This window comes from Diabrotica virgifera, chromosome 1 (assembly GCF_917563875.1).
Source record: "Diabrotica virgifera virgifera chromosome 1, PGI_DIABVI_V3a".
NCBI lineage: Eukaryota > Metazoa > Arthropoda > Insecta > Coleoptera > Chrysomelidae > Diabrotica > Diabrotica virgifera.
Genome location: NC_065443.1, coordinates 7243256 through 7270169, shown reverse-complemented (window position 1 = coordinate 7270169; position 26914 = coordinate 7243256).

Sequence of the window (26914 nt, the reverse complement as noted above, 5' to 3'; positions counted from 1 at the left end):
TGTTTTTCGCCGAAGAATGGACAACACTAGGCAATTATGTAATAGAATAAACATTATGTACACGAGAAATACCAAAACGAATGAAAGGATAGAAATAAAATCGATAAAGGAATTACAAGATAAATGAATTTAAAACGGCCGATAGTGTATAAAACAGAGAAGATTGCAGTAATATGAAAAACATAATAACAATAGAACTAAGATTAGGTACAGCAAGCTTCCCTGAGCGAGATTCGCTGAGCCCGTTAATATTTAATCTCATAATGGATGAAATCCAAAAGAAAGTTAATAAAAGAGGACATGGAATGGAAGAAAAGAAAATAAACGCCATAATAACAGCCGAAAATGAGGATGACCTACAAAGATTAATTAAGCAATTCGAAGAGACGGCGCTCATATAGCACATGGTGATCTCAACAGAGAAAACTAAATCGGTAGTGATATCAGCGGAACCGAAACTGGTCGTAAATATCAAAATAATAGAAGAAGTGATGGAAACGGGATACTTATGAATAAAACTGTCAAGCTAAGTAAAAGCGAAAGAAGAAGTACAAAAACAAGGGAACATGGCGAACAGAGCAGCAGGATGTCTCAACAACACAATCTGGGGAAACAAATACCGCACAACGCAAAATAAAACCAGGAAATATAAATCAACAATAACACCGATTATGACGTACAGAGCGGAAACAAGAGCAGATACGGCGAAAACAAAAAGACTGCTGGAAACAGCAGAAATGAAAGTCTTACGAAAAATAACAAATGATACTGTAAAAGACAGGGTAAGAAGTGAGGAAATACGATCTAAATGTGGTATAGAAGAAATAAACATGTGGACGAAAAGAAGAAAAATAGAATGGAATCAACACATAGAAAGAATGACAGAAAATAGCATAGTACGAATGGCAAGAGAAAAATCGTCAAATGGAAGAAGATCGTTGGGACAACCGAGGAATAGGTGATTAGACAACGTTCATTGAGGCTAAAAACCGAAGTAAAACAGGCATTGAGCCTATTTATAAAGTAGGAAGAAGAAGAAGGTACAGAAATACCAAAACATGATATAGTTCGGTTCGCTAAACTCAGACATATCTGGCTAGTGATTTTAGTTGATAATTTTTTTTGTTTTTGGCCAATTTGGCCAAAATTGGTAAAATTACTAACTATTTAGTAATTAGTAAAATTTAATAAAAAATTTTTGGTTTGGTAAAAGGTATATTAGTTTAAAAAGCCCGTATAGGGCTACAAACATAGAAACAAAACGTTTTCGCTAAGAACATGGTGAGCCAACCAAAAAATACAAAATCAAAGCCTTTCAAAAACACACTAAAAGTCTTAAAAGGATGGATAAAATTCCTATGGCTACGGCCCTAGGGCAACATATGACTGTCACCTGTCATATGACTGTCACATGGTTGCCTGTCACCTCTTGTAACATAATGACCTAATTGTTACCTATTGACCCACTTACCACGTGTGGGAGTCATATGTTGCCCTAGGGCCGCAGCCACAGGAATTTTATCCATCCTTTGGATTTTGCCATGTTGGCATCTATGTATATATAAGACTTTTAGTCTGCTTTTGAAAGGCTTTGACCTTTGTATTTTTTGGTTGGCTCACCATGTTCTTAGCGAAAACGTTTTGTTTCTATGTTTGTAACTTTATAGGGGGTTTTTAAACTAATATACCTTTTACCAAGCCAAAAATTTTTTATTAAATTTTACTTGTAATTAATGGTATACAGCCAGCTACAGGAAATTTTTGCTTGTGGATATTTAGTAATTAGTAACTATTTAGTAATTATTTTTTTGCCAATTTTACCAAATTGGCAAAATTACTTACTAAAATCACTAGCAAGCTGTGTCTGATTTTAGCGAACCGACATTGACATACCTACTTATAATATTCCAAGAGAGTCCATGTGGTGAGACCGCTCCCGTCTGAAAAAAATTTCTGATTCGATTTATTTGTGGATTTCTATTAAAAAATGTCTCCCTTAAACAAATCTGAAGGGTGCCGGGCGGAATTTTTGGGCAGAAATTGTTTAAACAATTTTTTTAAACAAATACACAAGATCACGATTTTTTGCTCTAAAACATATACTTCTTGGATCATTATAAACAAGAAAGGTATCTTGTAATTTTTCTTAAAAAGTTATAGTTTTTGAGTTATAGGCGATTTAAAATCTGAAAAATGCGAAAATACGCATATTCGAGGCTTAAAAACTCATATTTAAGTTAGTATTTTTGAGGTTGCCAGATACTTAAATTGAAGATTAAACATTTAGCTTCAAGATTCTGAAGAGTGATCGCGTCTAGCCTTAATTTATACCGTTTTTTTTAATTGTTAAATATGCGTGTTTATCCGAATTTTTGCCGGTGCGGCGCGCTCTGTTTCAAAAATCCCCCGAAAAAAATTTTTCTAGATTATTTGGGATATTGTAAATAAAATAAGTTTTTTGACATTTCTCTCGAAAATTAATAGTTTTAAAGTTATAAGCGATTTAAAATCTGAAAAATCCCAACAAACGCATTTTTGGATTTTAAGTCGTTTATAACTTTAAAACTGTTAACTTTTAAGAAAAATGTCAGGAAACTTATTTTATTTAGAATGTCCCAAAGAATCTAGAAAAAATATTTTTCGGAGGAAAATTGGAGATTTTTGAAATAGAGCACGCCGCACCGGACGGCAGAAAAATCGAATCGACATGCATATTTAACAATAAAAAAACAACGGTTTATATTAAGGCTAGACGCAACCACTCTTCAGAATCTTGAAGTTGAACGTTTATTCAATTTAAGTATCTAGCAAACTCAAAAATACTAATATAAATATGAGTTTTAAAGCCTCGAAAATGCGTATTTTAGCATTTTTCGGATTTTAAATCGTCTATAACTCGAAAACTATCAAGTTTTGAGAAAATTTACAAGATACCTTTCTTGTTTAGAATGACCCAAAAAAACCTAAAAATATATGTTTCAGAGCAAAAAAGCGTGATATTATGTATTTGTTAAAAAAAAATTGTTTAAACAATTTCTGCCCAAAAATTACGCCCGGGACTCTTCAGATTTGTTTAAAGGAGGCATTTTTGAATAGGAATCCACAAATAAACCGAATTAGAAATTTTTCCAGACGGGAGGGGTCTCACGACATGGAGTAATAGACCAGTAAGGATTTGCGAAAAAACGTCTATTTTTGGATGTGAGAGGTGGCATTCGGATTTTTGCAGATAAAGTTAGGTGACACCTTCAGTAATAATAATTGACTTATGCTCCTTCTCAAATATGCCCGGAACATTAATAAAAAAAATTAAAATATTTAAAAATTTCGAAAAACATCGATTTTTTTCTGCTTTCTTTTCTTATAACTTTAAAACGATTCGTTTTGGAATAAAGTCGTACAGAAATAAAATAAAGATAATTGAATTTTGTATGATATACGACTGGTAAAAAATGTCTTAAGGTATTACCTCTTCTGAAATATAGCAATAAATACAAAATAAGGGGGCAAAATACGGCTGTTGTTATTCAATGCTTCTTAACCACTTTGGTGGTACTTAGAACCTTAGTAATTCGCTTGCGAAATTCTTTGTAACATACTTAAATTGTGTACCAAATTTCATTAAAATCGACCTAATAAATTTTGCATAATAAATTTGCAATCTAAATGTTTTTAAAAAAGTTCAAATTTTTTAAAATCTTTCTGAACAAAAAGTAGATCGTTTAGAAGTTGGCTAATTTTTTTACATATAAAAAGGTGCTCTATCTATCTAATACACTTTGCAGAATTAAAATCGAATTATTTAAGGGGCCTCAGCAATGTTTTAAATTTATAAACAATTTTTTGGCTTATAAAAAAATAGCTTTGTGTAATAATAAAAAAATTAATTTTTAGCAATGCAAATAATTAAAACTGGTATAATTTGACTTAAAATTTCAAATGCTGTTAGCAGAATTGCTATTTTATTTTTTAATCAAACGTTATTCGCGTTCAAAAATTGCAATTTCTTGATTTTTTGAAAGTTCCACCGCGTTTATCTCAAAAAATATGCATCCTACGAAAAAACTTGTAAGAACATTTTTGCTTAGAATTACCCAAGAAATACAAAAAAATATTTTATTTTGCGAAAAATCGATGTTATGTAATTCCTCAAGTTCTTTGTTTATAACAATCTTATAGACATCCGGATCAACTGTTACCCAAAAAATTCGTGTTCTACGGATCAAAATACATAAAAAAACTTGGGTAAGTCCATCTAAATAAAGGAGCCCGTAGCACCCCCTCCTGGCCACAGCACTAATTTGTTTATAAGCCAAAAAATTGTTTATAATTTTAAAACATTGCTGAGGATGCTTGAATAATCCGATTTCAATTCTGTAAAGTGCGTTAGATAGATGGAGTACTTCTTTATATGCAAAAAAATTGACAACTCTTTGTATGTTCTAGTTTTTGTTGTGCAAGATTTTAAAAAATTTAAATTTTTAAAAAAAGTTTAGATTGCAAAATTATTATGCAAAATCTAGTAAGTCAATTTTAATGAAATTTGGTGTACGGTTTTAGCACATTACAAAAATTTTCTAAGCGAATTAGGAAGGTTCCAAGTGTAATCTAAGTGATGGAAAATCATTGAATAAAGACAGGCTTGTTTTGCCCCCTTATTTTATATTTATTGCTATCTTGAAGCAAGGGTGACAGATTAAGACATTTTTAACCAATCGCATCTGATAAAAAATTTAATTATCTTTGTTTTTGTCCCATACGACGTTGTTCTAAAATGAATAGTTTTAAGTTATAAGCAAAAAAAGCAGAAAAAAAAACAAAATTTTTTGAAATTTTTATATATTTGATTTTTTTTTATTTTCCGGGCATATTTGAGAAGGAGCATAAATCAATTATTATTAACGAAGTTATCACCTAATAATCCGCAAAAATCTGAATGCCACCTCTCACATCCATCTAAAAACAGATCCTTACTGGTCTATAAGAGTAGGTATAAATAGCTATTTCAAATTTGCTTGATATGGCAAAAATGTACTGTTCTATATTATACCTACCTATTTAATTAGTTATTAAATATATATAATATAAAAATATATTGTATTATTAGGTCACTTTTGTTTACTCACCTAATTTAATTCCATATTGGGACGTTATAATATGAGGTTAAGAATTGTATGCCTGTTGTAAAAAGGTTGTAAAAGAGATTAATTTAATGTCACATTGAACTGGCACTATTGTTATATTTGGACACAATTTTTCTACTAAAAAAACTAATTAAATAAATAGAAACACAATTTCAAACACTAATATTATTCAAATTCGCACACTGCATAACCTTTATAAACAAAGAAATGATTTGTTCAGTCCTCAACGAAAGGGACCTCGACGCAAACTAGTTTTTTTGATTGTTTTTGTGTTCTTTGCTGCAAAAAGTTCAGAATGCGTAAAAATCCTTTACTGCTGCATTTCGTCTAGTAGGCCGATTGAAAAGGTGTGAAAGGTTAGTGTCTCATGCATAATATTTTAACCTGTCATTGTAGCGTCCCTATATTATAAAATTAGATCAGGGTGAGTAAAAAGTATAGAATATGTATTTAATAATTAATTACAATAGGTATAATATTGAGCTGTATTAATTTAGCTTATCATACATCATTTTAGAATATTAAAAAATATCAGATTCTTTGCAATTGTTATGTTGTTAGCAAATATAAAAAATATTTTTAGACTCTTGGTATCTTTTGGGCATTTTTGACTTTAATCTGTATGGAAGGTATTTATTAGAGATGTACACAAATTTTAAAGAGTTTTTGATTATTATTTTAGTGATGCAGTTCTACTACAATCACAATAAAGATGCACTAGAAATAAACAAACCAAGGCACGTTGAATGTTACAAGGCGCACTCCCAAATCATAATTTACAATGTATGTACCTACATTGTAAATCCCAGGTCATGATTCGGGAGTACTCCTCGTAACATTCAACGTGTCTTGGGTTGTTTATTTCTAGTGCATCTTTATTGTGATTTTAGAAAAGTATTTTATTTTAGATTTATTCTGACTGGTTTTCTGTTAATTATAGATTCCATTGTTATGAGTGGGCGTAATTGGTGCTGTCAAGTGTCGGTGTCGGTAGTGTAAGAAACTTCTGGTGTATATGGATATTGTGTGGCTCCAGAAAAGCAGATAAAATGGTAAGTCCTATAATTTTTTTATTTTTTATTTACATGTAATAACGTCACAACCAATTTCTTGATTGAATATTTTTTCGCCTAATTTGGACTATTTTATTCTTCTTTTCTTCTTTAACCCATCTCTATCCAACTTTAAACGCATAGGCCTTCCCCATATCTGTATGTCCTTAGCTGCGCTTTTCCAGTGAGTTCCTGCAGCTTTTACAATATCGTCCTTCCATGGCATCTAAAGTCTTCCTCTTCCTCTTCTTCCTGTCCACGAGCTTCAGTCTTGTATTTCAGCATTCCATCTTTTATCTTCCTGTCTCGCATTGCGGCATATCTCCACTTTAACCCTGCTGTTATATACGTTCTGTTACATTGTTTCTTTTATTGTCCCTCTTGTTTGTTTGATTGTCTGTCTTGCAGTTTTATTCCCAACATGGATCTTTCCATTTTTTACCAACATGGAGGTATATCCACTTTGTTTATGTTGGCCTTTGTTAATGTCCATGTTCCTGAGCCATACGTCAGAACAGGAAGGATGGACTGATCAAATACCTACACGGGTTTTTAGGTACTGTTGTATCTTTGTGCTTTTTAGTATCCATCTAAACTTTCCAAACGCTGCCCACTCCAATCTGTTTCTTCTTTGTATTTCATTTGTTTGGTTCTTTTTATTAGCTTTAATTATTTGACCAAGGTATATATTCGTCAACAATTTCGATATTTACATTATTTATATTTATATCTATATTTATATTTATATTTATATTTATATTTATATTTATATTTATATTTATATTTATATTTATATTTATATTTATATTTATATTTATATTTATATTTATATTTATATTTATATTTATATTTATATTTATATTTATATTTATATTTATATTTATATTTATATTTATATTTATATTTATATTTATATTTATATTTATATTTATATTTATATTTATATTTATATTTATATTTATATTTATATTTATATTTATATTTATATTTATATTTATATTTATATTTATATTTATATTTATATTTATATTTATATTTATATTTATATTTATATTTATATTTATATTTATATTTATATTTATATTTATATTTATATTTATATTTATATTTATATTTATATTTATATTTATATTTATATTTATATTTATATTTATATTTATATTTATATTTATATTTATATTTATATTTATATTTATATTTATATTTATATTTATATTTATATTTATATTTATATTTATATTTATATTTATATTTATATTTATATTTATATTTATATTTAAATTTAAATTTAAATTTAAATTTAAATTTATATTTATATTTATATTTATATTTATATTTATATTTATATTTATATTTATATTTATATTTATATTTATATTTATATTTATATTTATATATATATATATATATTTATATTTATATTTATATTTATATTTATATTTATATTTATATTTATATTGATATTTATATTTATATTTATATTTATATTTATATTTATATTTATATTTATATTTATATTTATATTTATATTTATATTTATATTTATATTTATATTTATATTTATATTTATATTTATATTTACATTTATATTTATATTTATATTTATATTTATATTTATATTTATATTTATATTTATATTTATATTCATATTTATATTTATATGTATATTTATATTTATATTTATATTTATATTTATATTTATATTTATATGTATATTTATATTTATATTTATATTTATATTTATTCTGTCATTTGTATTTGTCATAATTTGTTTTACTCCTGTTCATTTTTAATCCTTTCCTCTCTGATACTTGTCCTAGTTGAGTCAGAATTATAGCTAGTTCTTTTTGGTTGGCTGTAATAGGAACAACATCATCGCAATGTCTGAGGTGTTTGAGTTTCTTTCCGTTTATGTTGATACCCATGTCTTCCCATTCCAGTTATTTAGAGAAGTCTTCCAGCTATATTATTAGTTTTATTTATCTGATGATTTTGTTATTGCTGTAATCTTCTTTATTTTATACACTATCTGCCCTGCTAACTTCATTTATTTTGCAATTCCTTTACCTTTTCTATTTCTATCTTTCCATTCATAGTACGTTTTTATTGTTATTTTTCGTATACATAATGTTTATTATATTTACTAATGATTTCCACAGTTTTCACTGTATTCCTTCACAACCGTTCTCTCCAGCTCTTTCTGTTTTGCCAGTGCCTTTCCTGCAGATTTCTCCTTTCCATTGCTTCGTCCACTTCATCTTTGAAAGATATTTCGGGGTCTCCCTCTCTTCCTTCTTTCTATCGGGCCCCACTCTGTTATTATATTTATCCAACGATTTTAGTCTGATCTTCTGACATGTCCGTACCAGGTTAATCTCTTCTGTTCGGTGTAATCTATTATATCTGATTTCACTCCCATTTTTCTCTTAATCTCTATGTTATTTATTTTATACCTTCTTGTTACTCTGTACCTTTTCCTTAGGAATTCCATCTCTGTTGCATTTATTTTGTTTTTGTTTTTCTTATTTATTGTCCAATTTTCACAATATTGTGAAAAATAAAACTAATTTACTCTTGAGTAAAATTCATATTTTTTGACATACCTCGTATACGGCTTAAAAACATTGATAACTGATGGTTGTATTTTAAGTTTTAGACCATGCCCAACTTTTTATAAAGAGTAACTTTTTTTCCTAAAACTAAGAATAAAAAAGTTTCCCATATGATGCCGACTTAATTGGATATTACCCCAGGCTGTGGGTGAAAAATAGGTCGATTTCAGGATATAATTCAGGAATTTTCGAAACCTATCAGGTGTTGTAAAGGACGATGCCAGGAATAACTTCTACTAAAATGTAACCAAAAATATTGTGCGCTTTTTTTATTGCGATTTTCATTTGTTAAATTTGCAATTTTTAATGATTTTTAATTTTGCAGCTTAGGATATTGATTTTAGAGAAAAACTTTTAAATAAAAAGTTGTAGTAAATTAAAAAACCTACAATGTGAGGTACAGTAAGTTTAATTTGGTTAATTGGTTATTGAAAAACAGCCTGCGAAATGTCCAGAATGGCCGTTTTTTACAGTTGCAATATTTATTGTACAAATATTTTTTTTTATTTTTTAAAGCTTTAAAATGAATATCTTTCAATTCCAAACATAAAAAAAATTGTAAAGCCAGATTAACGAATTTGTTGCTTAGATATTATAAATTGTTTATCCCAAGAGGTCAAATGTCGAAGGCTATAACTTTTTGAAAAAAAAAATCGTAGAGAGTTGGTGAAACTATCTAATCTCCTTCTAAAGAGTTATATTTTCATATTCTGATGTAAATAAATGCGTGAAACATTTTTAAACCTCTAATTTTTGGGTTTGAAAATAAGGGGGCAAATTTCGTTATAAACATTTAGAGCTGAAGCGGCCCTGTACATCCTATGAGTTTTAACTTACAGATTATTGTTGCAGAAGATGAAACAAAAATTTATAAAAAAATAAAAAATTTCTACGACCAACTGAAGCCGAGGTAATTGTTTTTTTTTTCTTAAGTCGTAGTGCCTTTATTTATAACAATTAAGAAATTATTTTACAGTCATTATCTTGAAATAAAAATTATTATAAAATATAATTACATTTAATTATTAAAGATTATTTTTAAAATCGGTGCTTTTGCGAGCGGCCGAATTTGGCAAATCGTCCGGCTCGCTTCAAATCCGCGCGGTCTGAAAATTTTTACGTAACTTGTATTAAATTTTGACAGAAAACAATTTAATAATATTACCATTATAATATACAGTCTATTTACAACTGTATTTGTTTTTCTTGATAAATTTTATATGTGAAATTTCATTTCTGAAGAAATAATATTACAAAAATGATACATAATATATGAAATATATAACTATATTTTTAATTTTTTCATTGTTATATAAACATAATAATAATAATGTTACTTCTTACTATAATATACAATATAAAACTTTTTCTTCTTGTAGTGACTATTCTTTTTGGATTTCACATATAAAAGTTTATGAAGAAAAGCAAATACAGTGGTAAATATACTGTATATTATAATGGTAATATTATTAAATTGTTTTCTGTCAAAATTTAATACAAGTTACCTACGTAAAAATTTTCCGAGCGCGCGGATTTGAAGCGAGCCGGGCGATTTGCAAAATTCGGCCGCTTGCAAAAGTACCGATTTATAAAATAATTTTTAATAATTAACTGTAATTATATTTTATAATAATTTCTATTTTAAGATAACATAACTCTTTCTTTAGTCAATGACTGTAAAAGAATTTCTTAATTGTTATAAATAAAGGCACTACGATTAAAAAAAAAACAATTATCTCGGCTTCAGTTGGTTGTAGAAAATTCCATTTTTTTATAAATCTTCGTTTCGTCTTCAGCAACAATAATCTGTAAGTTAGAAACTCATAGGATATACAGGGCCGCTTCAGCTCTAAATGTTTATAACGAAATTTGCCCCCTTATTTTCAAACCCAAAAATTATCTCGGCTTCAGTTAGTCGTAGAAATTTTTTATTTTTTTTTAAATCTTCGTTTAATCTTCACAATCTTCAGTAACAATAATCTGTAAGTTAAAAACTCATAGGATGTACAGGACCGCTTCAGATCTAAATGTTTATAACGAGATTTGCCCCCTTATTTTCAAACCCAAAAATTAGAGGTTTAAAAATATTTTACGCATTTATTTACATCAGAATATGAAAATATAACTCTTTAGAAGGAGATTTGATGTTTCACCAACTCTCTACGATTTTTTTTTTCAAAAAGTTATAGCCTTCGACATTTGACCTCTTGGGATAAACAATTTATAATATCTAAGCAACAAATTCGTTAATCTGGCTTTACAATTTTTTTTTATGTTTAGAATTGAAGGATCTTCATTTTAAAGCTTTAAAAAATAAAAAAATTATTTGTACAATTAATAATGCAATTGTAAGAAACGGCCATTTTGGACTTTCGCAGGCTGTTTTGCAATAACCAATTAACGAAATTAAACTTACCATAGCTCGAATTGTAGGTTTTTTTAATTTACTACAACTTTTTATTAAAAAGTTTTTCTCTAAAATCAATATCCTAAGCTACAAAATTAAAAATCATTAAAAATTGCAATTTTAACAAATGAAAATCGCAATAAAAAAAAAGCGCAAAATATTTTTGGTTACATTTTAGTAGAAGTTATTCCTGGCATCGTCCTTTACAACACCTGATAGGTTTCAAAATTCCTGAATTATATCACGTTTTTTCACCCACATCCTGGAAAAAAATCGTAATTTAAAAATCGAATAACTTTTGTATTTTACATTTTTTTCTAATTCTGTGAATAAAGCAGTTTACAGGGGGGTTAAAATGTAGTGAACAGCCCTGTACATATTAAAATTTTGAAAATTTTACTTTTGAAACTATTCGTATAGATTTAACCTTCTTTTTGTTTCAGCATACAGTGCCGTGCCGTTACTACGGGGTCGTTATAATCAGGAAAGGAGTATATTTATTTCTGGTGGAGATTTAAGATGTATTTTGAATTTAAAATATAGTAGGTAAAATAATAATATAAAGTTAAATGAAAAATTATTTATTTAATAGTTTAAGATGAAATATTAAATAATTTATTCAAGTTAGGGACTCCACAGAGTAAGAGTGAGTGTGATATAATATGTAATTGTTAAATGGCATCACAGATAATTTCTGGATGGTCAATAAGCGCGCCTAATCTCTGAGTATTTCGAGACTCTTAGGTAAGTTTTTCAAGGCTGATCCGAGTACTTCCTAAAAGTTTTCTAAATAAAGAATTTTGGTATGAAGAAAGAAGCGGAACTGAAAAAACTGGAGAAAGGTGATCAATAATGAAGGTAAGAAGAGGAGGAGCACTAAAGTGCAAGCAAGTTGATTTTAGATTGTTTAGGAATCATCATCAAAATTCTTTCTTTAGGCAACGTGACGGTTGTATTATGGGAACTGTTTGGTGATGGCGTGTATATATGTCAGAATGGGTTGGTCGCCGCCGTGATCAGTAGATGTCCGGAGTGATTCGTTCAATCGGGGGTCGAAAAGGATGCAGAGAAAAATCTGTTTAGGAGAAATGGTATATATGGATGCAGTTGCAGAGTAGCAGAAGAGGAGATCCAGGTCTACCAGATCTTGTTAAAGGTTGGTTTTAGTAGTACATAAGTAATATTTTGCATAGGCTTTGTAAGATTTTTTGGTATTCGTGGTGTAGTTCTAAAATGGTTTACTTCCTACCTAGAGAATAGAAGACAAAAGTAAAGATAACATCTAATGGACTTGTAAACGAATCAAACACATTGGATATCAATTATGGTGTCCCTCAGGGTAGTGTATTGGGTCCTCTACTTTTAATAATATTTATTAATGATATAGCTTTGGTAACTAATTCACTGACTGGGGTTAACATCATCAGTTATGCAAATGATACCCACATTCTAGTCACAGGAACATCTGATCAAAATTTGTATAATAAAACTACACAGATACTATCCACCATCAACAGTTATTTCGTATCCAACAAACTAGTTTTAAATGAAGAGAAATCAAAGTATATAATTTTCACGTCAAATATTTCATTAAACCATCAAGCCACTATACAAGCAGAAATAGATAAAATAGACTGCACGGAGTTGCTGGGGGTCCTTTTAGCAGTAATTGTAAATGGTCAAACCACATTTCTAATTTGAAATCCAGATTAAGTAGCGTATGTTAAGCATTGAGAATTCTTTCACGTCTCTTTAATACATTAATATTAACAACAGCATACTTTGCCCATTTTTACTCAATATCCAAATATAGAATTGAAGTCTGGGGTTGTACCTCTGAATTAGAGCAGATATTCGTATTTCAGAAAAGAGCTATTAGGATATATAAAATGGAATTTAGAGATTCTTGTAGAGGCATCTTTAGATAAAACAATATTCTTACAATTCCTGGTCAGTATATATTTTCGTGTATAATTTACATTGGAAAATTTATGAATTTAATAAATTTAAATTTAACCATGTTTATTCAACAAGATTCAGAGACAATAACTTTATACTTCCACAACATCGTTCTGTTTTGTTGGAAGGTAGCACACATTATGCAACCATAAGTTTCTTTAACAAATTACCAATAGATATCGATGGCTTAGTGTGAAAACCTCGTATCTCAATAAATTACAATTTTACAGGAGAGGCAAAGAACTGATTCTCTGCATAATATAATCTAAAAACAAAAACTACTGTTACACATTTTAAATTGAGCACATTGAGACAAATATCTGATCTTAACGCATAGCTGAAAGTGTTAAATGTTGCCATTAAATTGAAAATACAAATATTAACTATGAAAAACACGTAAATATCCTTGCAGTATATAGAGCCTTTGTCCAAGTAACTATGATAACCTCGTATATCTTGATATACGTGTTTTTCATCTAAAATGAGGTTGTGTTTATGATTATTTACGAGGTTTTCATTTTTCATAGCTTATTGCACACCTCCAAATACTAGGTTGATACAGTACAAATCTTTTGATTTAAGGTTCACCAAATGTTTCTATATGCCAGACTACCTTTTGTTGTTCAGAAAAAACATTTTTCCAAGTCGAATTTCGTAAACAAACACTCCAAATTAAGTACCAAATTCTTAGTTATAAATATACGTGGTATTCACACTAAATCAAGAGAGCAATTGATATACGTGGTTTCTTTTTTCGGCTGTAGAAAATAGTCTGGTGTATTTGGATTTTTTCTAACAGTTGTAAATCGTGAGATACAAGGTTTTCAAACTAGAACCACCAAAATGTCATTTTCGAAAAAAAAATGAGATACGAGGTTTTCACACTAAGCCATCGATATACGAATGAATTTACATCAGCCAAACTTTTATTTCGGAGGTGTGTTGTACATCAATATATTTGTGAGCTAGAGTCACATTCTAAAAATAATTTTTAAGTATGTTTTATCGTATTTATTAATGTATATACTTTTAAGATGTATGTCTGTAACTTTGACTTGTCTCATACATGTACTTTGTATAATGTCACATGCGATCAATAAATTTGACTTGACTTGACTATCCCAGGCCTTAGTATGTCAATGAAGCAAACATGCAGTGTAATTCCAAAAAAGGTAACACTGTCTCTAGTATAGGTAAAAAAACTGAAAAATAATTGGGGTTTCTTCTAAATTCTTCTTCTTCTTTCTGTATAGACATGACTTTGTCTGTTTTTCCAATGTGCGTCCAGTAAGTTGTCGTTCCATGGTTTTTGTGGTCTTCCCACTGATCGTCTTCCTATTGGGGAACCGCCTCTCGCCGTCCTTACTACTCTAATTGTTGTCATTCGAGTTATGTGGTCATTTCATTCTACTCTTCTTTTTCTTACCAGCTTATTAATGTTCTCCACGTTGCATCTCCGTCATATATCTGTACTTCTAGCTAAGTCCCATAGTGTCTTACCATCGATTTTTCGAAAGGTTCTCTCTGGATCAAGTCATGTTTCTGCCGCGTATGTCATTATTGATCTCATGACTGTTTTGTTAAATGCTTACTGTCATTTATTTTCCGATAATTTTATTTCCCCATATTGTCCCATTCAGGCAACCTGCGGCTCTGTTTGCTCTATTCTTGGTGCAACATACGTTGTAAATCATCTTCATTTTGAGAGATTAGTCTTGCATTGTCTGCATAGATATCAAATGGGAGCAAAACAACTTAAAATAATCTGCTAGGCAGACAATGCAAGACTAATCTCTCAAAATGAAGATGATTTACAACGTATGCTGCACCAAGAATAGAGCAAACAAAGCCGCAGGTTGCCTGAATAGGACAATATGGGGAAATAAAAAATTCTAACTTTTTTTATTGTTTTATCTATGATCAGTCATTTGGTACTTTGGTAGTATCCTTTTGTAATTCTTTCTTCTTTTTATTGTTTCATATTATGATCAGGTGGAACAATAAAGGACTTAAGAAATGCGGAATACCACTGTTTTACCCTATTGCCATCTTCAATTGGGTCAGTTAGTTCATATTCTACTTTAAATATTATTGTGTTGTTCTGGTAATTGTTTTCGATCTTTTTAATTATTCCTAAAGGTACCTCTCTTGAGTATCATCATTCAATCTTCGCTTGTCCACTGATGGTCATAGATATCCCTCATAATTTTCGATCTATTTCGGTCTTATGCATCTTGAGTGTAACAAATGGATAACTTCCTTTAATTTCTTCTTTCTTCTTACCGTGCCTATCCGTTCCGGATGTTTGCGATCAGCATGTCTTTCACAACTTTGCTTAGTGCTATTCGGAATAGTCTGGTTGCCGACGTAATGAACCACTTTCTCAGGTTTTGAAGCCAAGTTATTCTTCTTCTTCCCGGGTCCTTTAATTTGACCCTGTCAAGTGCCTTCTTAAGGTCCACAAAACATAAATATGCCGGTTTGTTGTATGACATATAAAAATGATTTATGAAAATATATAAATGAAAATCATTAATAGTGTAGGAACCGAAGCTTTTCACCTCGCAATTTTTACAGAATTGATCGATTTGCTTGAAAATTTCGGAATAAATAGTGGATAGTCCAGGGATCAAAATCTATATGATGCCGAAAGGCGCTTTTACTATGTGGGTGGTTGCCACCCCATCTCGTGGGTGGAAATTTTTTATTATAAATATGTTGACCACAAAAATTGATAAAAATATTCATTTTATGCAAAAAATGTTCTATACATTTTTTTTGATAAAATTAATAGTGTTTGATTTATTCGCTATCGAAACTGTTAGTTTTATATCGAAAAAATCAATGATTTTCGATAATACTCATTTACGATTCACTCAATTTTTGCCGTAGAAAAAATTTTTTCAAACCAAGTTGTTGGGAATTAAATAACCTACAATTTCATATTAAAACATTTTTTCGTATCTCTGATGCTAAACTTTCTATTCTGAAGAAAATGGCATTTTTACCAAACTACAAAAATTCGTTATTCGCTTTTAACTCCAGTTTTAAAAACTAATCATTCTAAGCCAGTCAAACTTCTACAATCTATTAAAAATCTATTAAAAATACATAAATATAGAAGAATGAATAAGGCCAATGACTAAAAACACCGCTAACTTACATTATTATGCTACCAATTGGATTTCTCCTTTTTTTTTTAAATATATTGATTTTTTTAACCAAAAGTTTTTTATTTTTTATCTTAGAAAGTTTGGTAAAAAAGAATTTTGTAGATTTTTACAAGATCTATAAGCCTATTAATATCAAATCTTTTTAAAATCATCAGTCACAAAAAGAGGTGACTTTGAAAGGGTTGGTAAAGGTGGTTTTTGCATGTTATTTAAGTTTTAATTATCAATAGCTCACTCAATTTTTGCCGTAGAAAAAATTTTTGCAAACCAGGTTCTTGGGAATTAAACAAGGTACAATTTCATATTTTTAAACATTTTTTCGTATCTCTGATGCTAAACTTTCTATTCTGAAGAAAATGGCATTTTTACCAAACTACAAAAATTCGTTATTCGCTTTTAACTCCAGTTTTAAAAACTAATCATTCTAAGCCAGTCAAACTTCTACAATCTATTAAAAATCTATTAAAAATACATAAATATAGAAGAATGAATAAGGCCAATGACTAAAAACACCGCTAACTTACATTATTATGCTACCAATTGGATTTCTCCTTTTTTTTTTTAAATATATTGATTTTTTTAACCAAAAGTTTTTTATTTTTTATCTTAGAAAGTTTGGTAAAAAAGAATTTTGTAGATTTTTACAAGATCTATAAGCCTATTAATATCAAATCTTTTTAAAATCATCAGTCACAAAAAGAGGTGACTTTGAAAGGGTTGGTAAAGGTGGTTTTTGCATGTTATTTAAGTTTTAATTATCAATAGCTCACTCAATTTTTGCCGTAGAAAAAATTTTTGCAAACCAGGTTCTTGGGAATTAAACAAGGTACAATTTCATATTTTTAAACATTTTTTCGTATCTCTAATGCTAATCTTTCTATTCTGAAGTAAAGCCATTTTTTCCAAACTACAAAAATTCGTTATACGCTTTTAACTCCATTTTTTAAAACTAATCATTCTAAGCCGGTTAAACTTCTAGAACCTATTAATAATACATAAATAAAGAAGACCAAATAAGATCAATGACTAATTTTAGTTAGGGTGGTGATTAGGAGGTTCCTTCCGATCACTTTTTCGCTGAAAAAAATAGGGACTGACATTCTTTTCATTATAAGTCATTTAATTTTTGAGCTAAAGACTTTTTTTTTGTATTTCTGGAGATAGATATTTTTAAATACACACTTTAAATTAGTTTTACCAAGTTATTCTCGAAAAATGCATAGTTTTCCCGTTTTTTGACTTGGAAACTACAATATTTAGCATTTGACGAAGAAGAGCTAACATATAATAAAGTATAGCTCGATTACTATTGGTCTTAAAAAAATTTAAAAAAACAGTTTTGTTTATTTTTTTAAGAGATACATTCTTGTTAAGGAAAGTTATTTAGATAAAACGAAAACTTTTGAAGTTATTAGCAGAAAACTTGTTAAAAACATTGATTTTTTCGATATAAAACTAACATATTCAATAGCAAATAAGTCGGAACTATTAATTTTATCAAAAAAAATGTATAGAACGTTTTTTGCTTAGAATGAATGTTTTTACCAACTTTTACGGTAAAAATATAATAAAAAATTTCCACTCCCAAGATGGGGTGGCAACCATCCCCATGGTAAAAGCGCCTTTCGGCATCATACGTATTTTGATTCTTGGACTATCCACTACTTATTTCCAAATTTTCAAGCCAATCGATTCATTCTGTAAAAATTGCGAGGTTTTGTTCTATTTGAAGCTTCATTACTTGGACTACATAAAACAATAATTTTCTCAATAATGCCATAATATTATCCTGTCAATATTATATTGTCACGTGACTCTTTTAAACGGTCTAATTTATTTCATTTTACTAAAAAAAACGATCTACTAAGCTCATTGCTTTGGTATGAACTGTACCGCTAAAAATAGACGCACAGTACACTCTATTGATTCTATTCAAAAGGATATTAACTTCACCATCTTCTTTAGCTCTCCGTTCTAGTTGATTGGTTTCTTTTGTTAACATGTCAAAGAATATCGGAAATAAAAATCTCTCTATTCCGATGATTTACATTAATTTTTTCGTTCTTCTTTCCCTATTGAACTTATCTTGCTTATTATCGATTAGTTTTTTCCGACGAGAAAAAATGGCACTACATGACATGGCGTTTTCTTTGAGATAACCACCTTTGAGTTTTTTTTAGTAAGGCAATTACTTGAAGCTTCTTAACGTAATTATTATTTTGATGATGTTCTACTAATGTATAATATCTTTTAGTATTATATATACGAGGTGATATATTAAATGAGCTTTTATTTATTCCAAAAATAACTCACTAGTTTTTTTTAACATCCCATTTATTGACAATCTGTAATAATGATTACAATAAGTAAATTGTTTAATTAAATTACAAGAGACTTACAGAAGACTGTCCAGTGACAATAACCTATGAAATCGTAATTTTAGTAACAAGATTATTTGTGAGTCCCTAATAAATGTGTAGGTATATAAAATTTTAAAAAATTTAAAATCGTGTTGGTAGATCCCGTGGAGTGTGGCGCTTTTAGCCTTCTGTTTCTCTGGACCTCATGACTAGTCATGACGTTCTTCGTTAGTCTGTTGGGGTGGTTTTGCAGTCGTCTGTCGTATTTTTGGGAGTAACTGGTCTGGAGTAATATCTTCTTTGACAGTCTTCATTTGAAGATCGCGATTAATGTATGTATTGATGATTGGGTATGTACCACGGTACATTTGTTTATATAGTGCGGAAGGTCTTCAATTGGAATCTTTCCAGGATGTCAATATTGGATCTCGACGCAGATCCCCATAGTTGGATTCCATATCTCCATAATGGCTCTACCACTGACTTGTAAACTAGAATTTTATTGTACAAATTCGTTTGTGACATTTTTCGTAATAGCCAGTACATTTTACTGAGTTTCAGACCCAACTGTTTCTTTTCGTGAATATGTGTTTCTTCCACGTAAATCTAAGGTACAAGTACATAACTAGGTATCATCATCCTTTTGTTGTAGTCATTGGTTATTGAATTAAACGGTTGGGCATGTGTTGGGCTATTTCAGTGGCCGATGGTATGTTAGTGATAAGCCCTTGAAGAAACGTCAACCTCACTACCCAAAATCATCATCAATTGCCCAAAAAATATAAAAAGTATCGAAAACCTCCAGTTTCCACCCTTCGTAACTCTGGAACCGCTGATTTTATAACAATTATGTATAGGATCTTTTTTGTTTTAAACTTTATGTAGAAAAGTTTTGTATAGAACATTGCTTACGCTTAAGCGTAGTTTTAGAAATATTGACGAAAAACTTAAAAAAATTATTAATTTACCGAATTCTCCCCCATCTCCCCCCAAACCGGACGCTCAAAATGGTGTAACTTTTTACTGAACAATATGTGGACCATATAGAACAATTTGGTGTTGAAGAAAAACTTTTACTTTGGATGTCTGGGTTAGGCCTTTTTTGGACCGATTATACTATACTACCTCCCTAACTTTGGAACCGTTCATTTTAGAAGGATTATGCATAGGACCTTTTTTATTTCAAATTTAATGTAGAACATTTTTGTATGCAAGGTTTTTCATGCTAAACCCCATAGTTTTAGACATATTGACGAAAAACGTAAAAAACTACGAATTTACCGATTTCTCCCCCCGTTCCCCCCAAAGCCGACGCTTAAAATGGTGTGACTTTTTTCTGAACATTATGTGGACCATATAGAACAATTTGGTGTTGGAGGATAATTTTCACTTTGGATGTCTGGGTTATGCCATCTTTTGAATCAATTGTATCATACTAGAAATAAATTTTAAAATAAACCTGCAAAAACTGTTTTTGAAAATAGTGAAATAAATAAGTCGTTGAAGGTTTTTGTCGAAGTCCAGCGCAATCCGAAGCCAAAGAAAAAAGAAAATAAAAGAAAGGACAAGAAAACACACATAAACTTAGCAGGAAGCGGACACCAAGTTGGGAAGGCAATTGCAGACGAAGCGATTATCACGTATAGAGATGGATTCTATATTGGACATCTGTTATTTTGTCGCGACAGGAGTAGGGAAAATCCCTTTTTTATATTAGAAGAAAATGGGCATAGAAATTTAAAATGGAAAAATATGATTTTTTCAAATTAACATGAAATAGATTTTATTCGAAAGATAGTCTTTGGAATTATAATGTAAATAGGATTTCTGGAGCATTCTGATTTTGGGGCCATTCTTAGCAACTGGTGACTTTACCCATAGCCATGCGCCTCCTACAGTCACTGCACTATTTTTGTACTTCCTCCTATTTTATCGCATCCCCCTCCAATTTTTTCTGACTTCCTGTATTTTTTCTGATCTCTTAATTTTTTTCTAACTTCATCAAATTATTTTTGACACCCTCTAATTTTTACCTATTCCCTCTAATTTATTTTTATTGTGCATACAATCAGAAAAATGTATATATATATATATATATATATATATATATATATATATATATATATATATATATATATATATATATGTATTATTAATATTATTTATAATTCAAACATATTAAAGTCAGAATTTGGTATTAGTTTTTTGAGAGTAAATTAAATGTAAGACCAAATACTTACGATGTCGGGATAGTATCACGAGGTTTTTCCTGGTTTTTCCTCGTGATTTACTATGGAATCTCTAACGCGAAAATTTTACTGTCATCGTTGCATTTGGTTGTTTTTTTAAAGACAAATCACATGCTATGATATTTTTTTGTGACGGATATTCTCGAGTTGGGATTGATTTCATGTAATCGAATGAACTATCTCTTTAAAAATAATAAACTTAAAGATAAAACCAATAACTAAATTAAAATTCATGGTGACGTTTCAATTATTACTTTAATCATCGTCAAAATAATAAGTTTCTTGAGCGGATGCTTTATAATAATTTTAAAGGAACAAACAATAATTAATGAAAACGTCAAAATGACATTGACAATCATTGGGTTAAGTCAATAATTTTAAACACGCCATGTCTTGTTGCGTGTTTAAAGGTGGCTTCAAAAGAAATATGGATAATGCCTCCTTGATGCTGAGTTCCGTTGGAGAACTTGCATGACCAATGATTGAGAAGTCCTTACGACTAATAGGGTGGTCAGAATCAGTCATATGTTGGAATACCGCTGAATTTGGAATTGTTCTTGATCGTCTTCCTAAGTGAGGAGTGACACCTAAGTGTTCGCAATATCTGACATTAAAGTGACGTCGAGTCTTCCCGACGTACGTAGCTGCACAGCTACTACATTTGAATTGGTATATAATGTTAGATGCGAGATCACTAGGAATCATGTCTTTCACATGGAAACGAGATCCTATTCTTTCCAAAATCGTGAAAGAAATCCTTAATTCTATAGAGGGAAATGCTTTTTTAATTGTTCTACGGATGTTGCGTCGGATTTGTAAGCTGTGGTAACCAGTATATGGAAGTTTGATATAGATCTTTTCTTTGATTTATTCTACTTTGCTGTTTGGTTGGAATTTGTTATTGAAAAAACGTCTGATGTATCTTTCTAAGAAGTTCAACGAAAAACCATTTTTACTTAAGATCACCTTTATGTTTTCTAACTCTTCATGTAGGAATTGCCAGGTTGAACAGATAGTGAAAGCGCGGTGAACAAGTATATTGATTAAACTTGTTTTTTATTTGTTGAGAATGAAGCTATCTGCGTTTATATACAGGCCGGTGAAGGTTGGCTTTCTATATATTGAAGTGGAAAAACCTGAAGGTGATCTGAAGATGTTAATTCCTAAGAAGGGCAGATTTCCATTGACTTCAATTTCACTAGTAAATTTCATATTGTGGTGTTTCTGGTTGAGATAATCTAAAAAATGTTGAATGTGATCGGTATGTTTGAAGGTGAGAAAAATATCATCCACGTATCGTCTATAAAGAAGTGGTTTAAAATCAATTGGACAGTCAGTTAACCATGTTTTCTTATGGTGACATAGAAAAGTATTCGCGAAAACTGGTCCTAAAGGAGAGCCCATTGCAACGCCATCTATTTGTCTATACACTTTTCCGTCAAAACTGAATAGACATTATTTGGCAGCTAATGTCAGTAGATCTTTAAATTTTGATTGCTTCATTCCTAAAAAGTTTGAATTTTTAGGAATTAAAAATAAAATTAAAAATAAAATTAAAAATACATCAGACGTTTTTTCAATAACAAATTCCAACCAAACAGCAAAGTAGAAGAAATCAAAGAAAAGATCTATATCAAACTTCCATATACTGGTTACCACAGCTTACAAATCCGACGCAACATCCGTAGAACAATTAAAAAAGCATTTCCCTCTATAGAATTAAGATTTGCTTTCACGACTTTGGAAAGAATAGGATCTCGTTTCCATGTGAAAGACATGATTCCTAGTGATCTCGCATCTAACATTATATACCAATTTAAATGCAGTAGCTGTGCAGCTACGTACGTCGGGAAGACTCGACGTCACTTTAATGTCAGATGTTGCGAACACTTAGGTGTCACTCCTCACTTAGGAAGACGATCAAGAACAATTCCAAATTCAGCGGTATTCCAACGTATGACTGATTCTGACCACCCTATTAGTCGTAAGGACTTCTCAATCATTGGTCATGCAAGTTCTCCAACGGAACTCAGCATCAAGGAGGCATTATCCATATTTCTTTTGAAGCCACCCTTAAACACGCAACAAGACATGGCGTGTTTGAAATTATTGACTTAACCCAATGATTGTCGATGTCATTTTTACGTTTTCATTAATTATTGTTTGTTCCTTTAAAATTATTTTAAAGCATCCGCTCAAGAAACTTATTATTCTGACGATGATTAAAGTAATAATTGAAACGTCACCATGAATTTTAATTTAGTTATGGGTTTTATCTTTAAGTTTATTATTTTTATCAAGTTTAATGGTGTGTCCTTATCTACATACATGATCTATCTTTTAGTAAAGTCGTCCCAGGAACGCAACTCATAAATATTGACGATATCATTTTAAAGTCTTCTACTTTAAAATGTATAATATAAGTCTGAATTGCCAATATAAATGGGTCAGATTAAATAAATTATTAGAAGAATTTTTTTTACTTAGCAACAACATTTTTGTTTATTTTAGAAGTATTTTGTATTTTGACAACGAAACCCGATTTGGGCTTCGAAACGTTAATAAAATGTTTTTTTGGTAAAATTTTGGCTTATTTCCCATTATAAATAGTTGATCAGAAAAATGAAAGAATACCCATGAACGATCACATCGATCACTTATTTTGTATTTGCTGTCCTTTTCTATAAATAACAAACGTTTGTTGTAGAAAAAGATGGCAAATACAAAATAAGTGGTTGATTGATCGTTCATGGGTATTCTTTCATTTTTTCGGCTGTATACAGTAATGAGCGCGCTAATATCTGGCAAAATAACGCAAAAGATGGAAAGCATACATAATAAGTTGTGAGATAAAATGAGATCAATCTAGTAGAGATGGCAAATTTAGCGATATAAACCTATAAATTTATATTACATTGATTGATTGTTTCCCACCTTTAGAAATAGAACAAGAGGAAGGCCCCGTAAAAAATAGATAGACGACCTAGAGGGGGATCTTAAAACCATGAACATCAGGCATGTTACTAGTATGCCGTTGTTGCATTTGCTTTTCTTTTTGGTACTTCTTTTGTACACGAGTTGGCCTTAAAATTAATTTTTCCAGAGCAAAATACATGACCAACTTTGTACTAACGAAAAACATCTTAGCTAATGGCACGTAAATTAAATAGTTGTATAGCTATAAAGATATGTGCCACAAGATTAAATTAGGAAGAGATAATCAAACAACAGAGCTAAACAGGAGAATAGGACTGGCATGGCCGGTTTACGGAAAACTGAGAGAAATATTTAGATCAGATATTCTCTTGCTTGAAAAGGAAGGTCTTTTATCAATGTGTACTCCCATGGTTCCCAGTTCTAATGCATGGAAAAATCATTGACCGGAAACATTGACAAAACGCAGTAACATTGACCCTTACCAGAAAGGGAATCAATAAAATACAAGTGGTACAGAGAGAGATGGAGAGGTCAATGCTGAAGATATCCCTCAGAGACAGAGTTTCAAATACAATAGTTAGGAGAAAAACTAGTCCAGGGTAATAAGGTTTTTACATGACACTTTAACAGCCAGGCTACTGAAGCGTTTTTTCGACAGGTAATAACTATAAGAACAAATTGTATCTATTTTCTGCGTAGGATTTGGCGGCCATTTTTATTTATCAACAATTTAGTGTCAAGAAACGATATTTTTTCACTTTTTTTCAAATTAATGGAAAAGAGTAGGACTTATGGTTTTCTTAGTATAAACATCTTCGAGAAAATCGAAAAATCTTTAAAATGGCATATTAAAAAGTTTATTACACTCTTTTATTGTTAATATAATTGTGAAAAAATGTCGAAATTTCAAAAAAACTAATATTGCAATTACTCTTTTAAAAATTAGTGTACAGCTTTGAAATTTTTGTCAAATGAGGATTATTTGGTGCTTAATATGTTACAAAAATCTCAAAGCGATTTATTCAATTGTTTAAATTTTATACAAATTGTTGTTCCGAGAGTAAATTATTTTTTTAAAGATTAGTGTACAACTTTGAAATTTTTGTCAAATGAGGACTATTTGGTGCTTAATATGTGACAAAAATTTCAAAGCGATTTATTCAATTGTTTAAATTTTATTCAAATTATTTATCTCAGAGAGCTTTTTTTGTAATTACATAAGTCAGAAAAAAATAATGTCAGAACCATTCTACAGGTGTCAAATGAAAGAGCATGAGCTAAACTTTCAAATTGGTTTAAAAAAAGTGAACAAAAAATGCATTTATTAATAATAAATAATTATGCAAAAGTATGTTCATTTTTTCCTTATGAACTTTTTATTTTTTTATATTAAAAATTATATATGTTTATTACAATTGTTCATCAATTATCATATACATAACGTTACTTGGTAGTTGTGCACCTAAAAAACGGTAAAAAAATAGATTTTTTTGAAAAAAGTTTTTCAAAAAGTTTATAAGGACAAGTTGACGATACTTTTGAATAATTATTTACTACTAATCAATGCATTTTTTATTCACTTTTTTTAAACTAATTTGAACGTTTAGTTCATGCTCTTTCATTTACACCTGTAGAATGGTTCTAACATTATTTTTTTCTGACTTATGTTATTGCAAAAAAAGCTCTCTGAGATAAACAATTTGAATAAAATTTAAACAATTGAATAAATCGCTTTGAAATTTTTGTCACATATTAAGCACAAAAATTTCAAAGCTGTACACTAATTTTTAGAATAGTTATTGCATAATTAGTTTTTTTGAAATTTCTACTTTTTTCGCAATTATATTAACAATAAATGAGTGTATTAAACTTTGTGATACGTCATTTTAAAGCGTTTTCTATTCTCTCGAAGATGTCTGTACTAAGAAAACCAAGTCTTACTGTTTTCCATTATTTTGAAAAAAAAAAAAGGAAAAATGGCCCTTTTTTGAAACTAAATCGTTTATAAATAAAATTGGCCGCCAGATCCTACGCAGGAAATAGTTACAATTTGTTCTTATAGGTATTACCTGTCGAAAAAACGCTTTAGTACCCTGGCTGCTGAAGTGTCACGAACAGGGTATATTTTTGTCTTATTACCCTGGCCTAGGATTACACCACTGAAATGGAACTGGGCGGGACATGTTGCCAGATTCAAAGATGGAAGATTGACAAAGAAAATTCTAGAATGGAGACCTAGACACGTTACTTGTAGTAATCGAGGACGTTCTCCGTCAAGGCGGTGGGACGACATCAACCGCATCCAGCACAACTAGATTCAAGGAGCTCAAGATAGGATACAGTGGAATTATTTACGGGAGGCCTATATCCAGCAGTGGACTCAAAACTGCTGCTGCTGATTTTTTTATAACCCCTAATGAACTCTGCAATCTGCCGGAAGGTCAATAAGCGTTTGCTTTGACAAATAATGTGAGACTGACATGTAGAGTATCACTCCAGTGAGTGATCTCCTTAAATTTAGTTTTTTTTTGACAATGAGAGTACTTATTGGTATCTACAGGGTGTCTAGAAACTCTACCGACAAACGAATAGAGGAGATGCTCAGATAATTTTAAGACAATTTAACCCAATTCACCTAGTCCGAAAACTCTTCCTAAGGGAGCTAGAGCTATTTGAAGATGGCGTCTGGTAATTAGTTTTTCTTAAATACCTCCGGAACGCCTCTATTTAGAAAAACAAAAATTGGTATGCGTATTTATCTTCCTGAGATAAATCGATTCCATCCATTGCAAATTTCTAGTACCGGTCATAGGCGTCCGTTTTGGGTAGGGCAACGGTTAATTTATCACATAACTTTTTTGTCTTTAACTATTAAGCATTTTTGACACTGAATTATTAAATTGTGAGGTATTCTTGTAGTAAAAGGTACTCCTGTTTTAAGTCGTTAGGATACACCGTTTTAAATTTCAAAAAAAAGTTAAAAAAAAAACTATTTAGAAAACCGAAAACTTGTACGTTTAA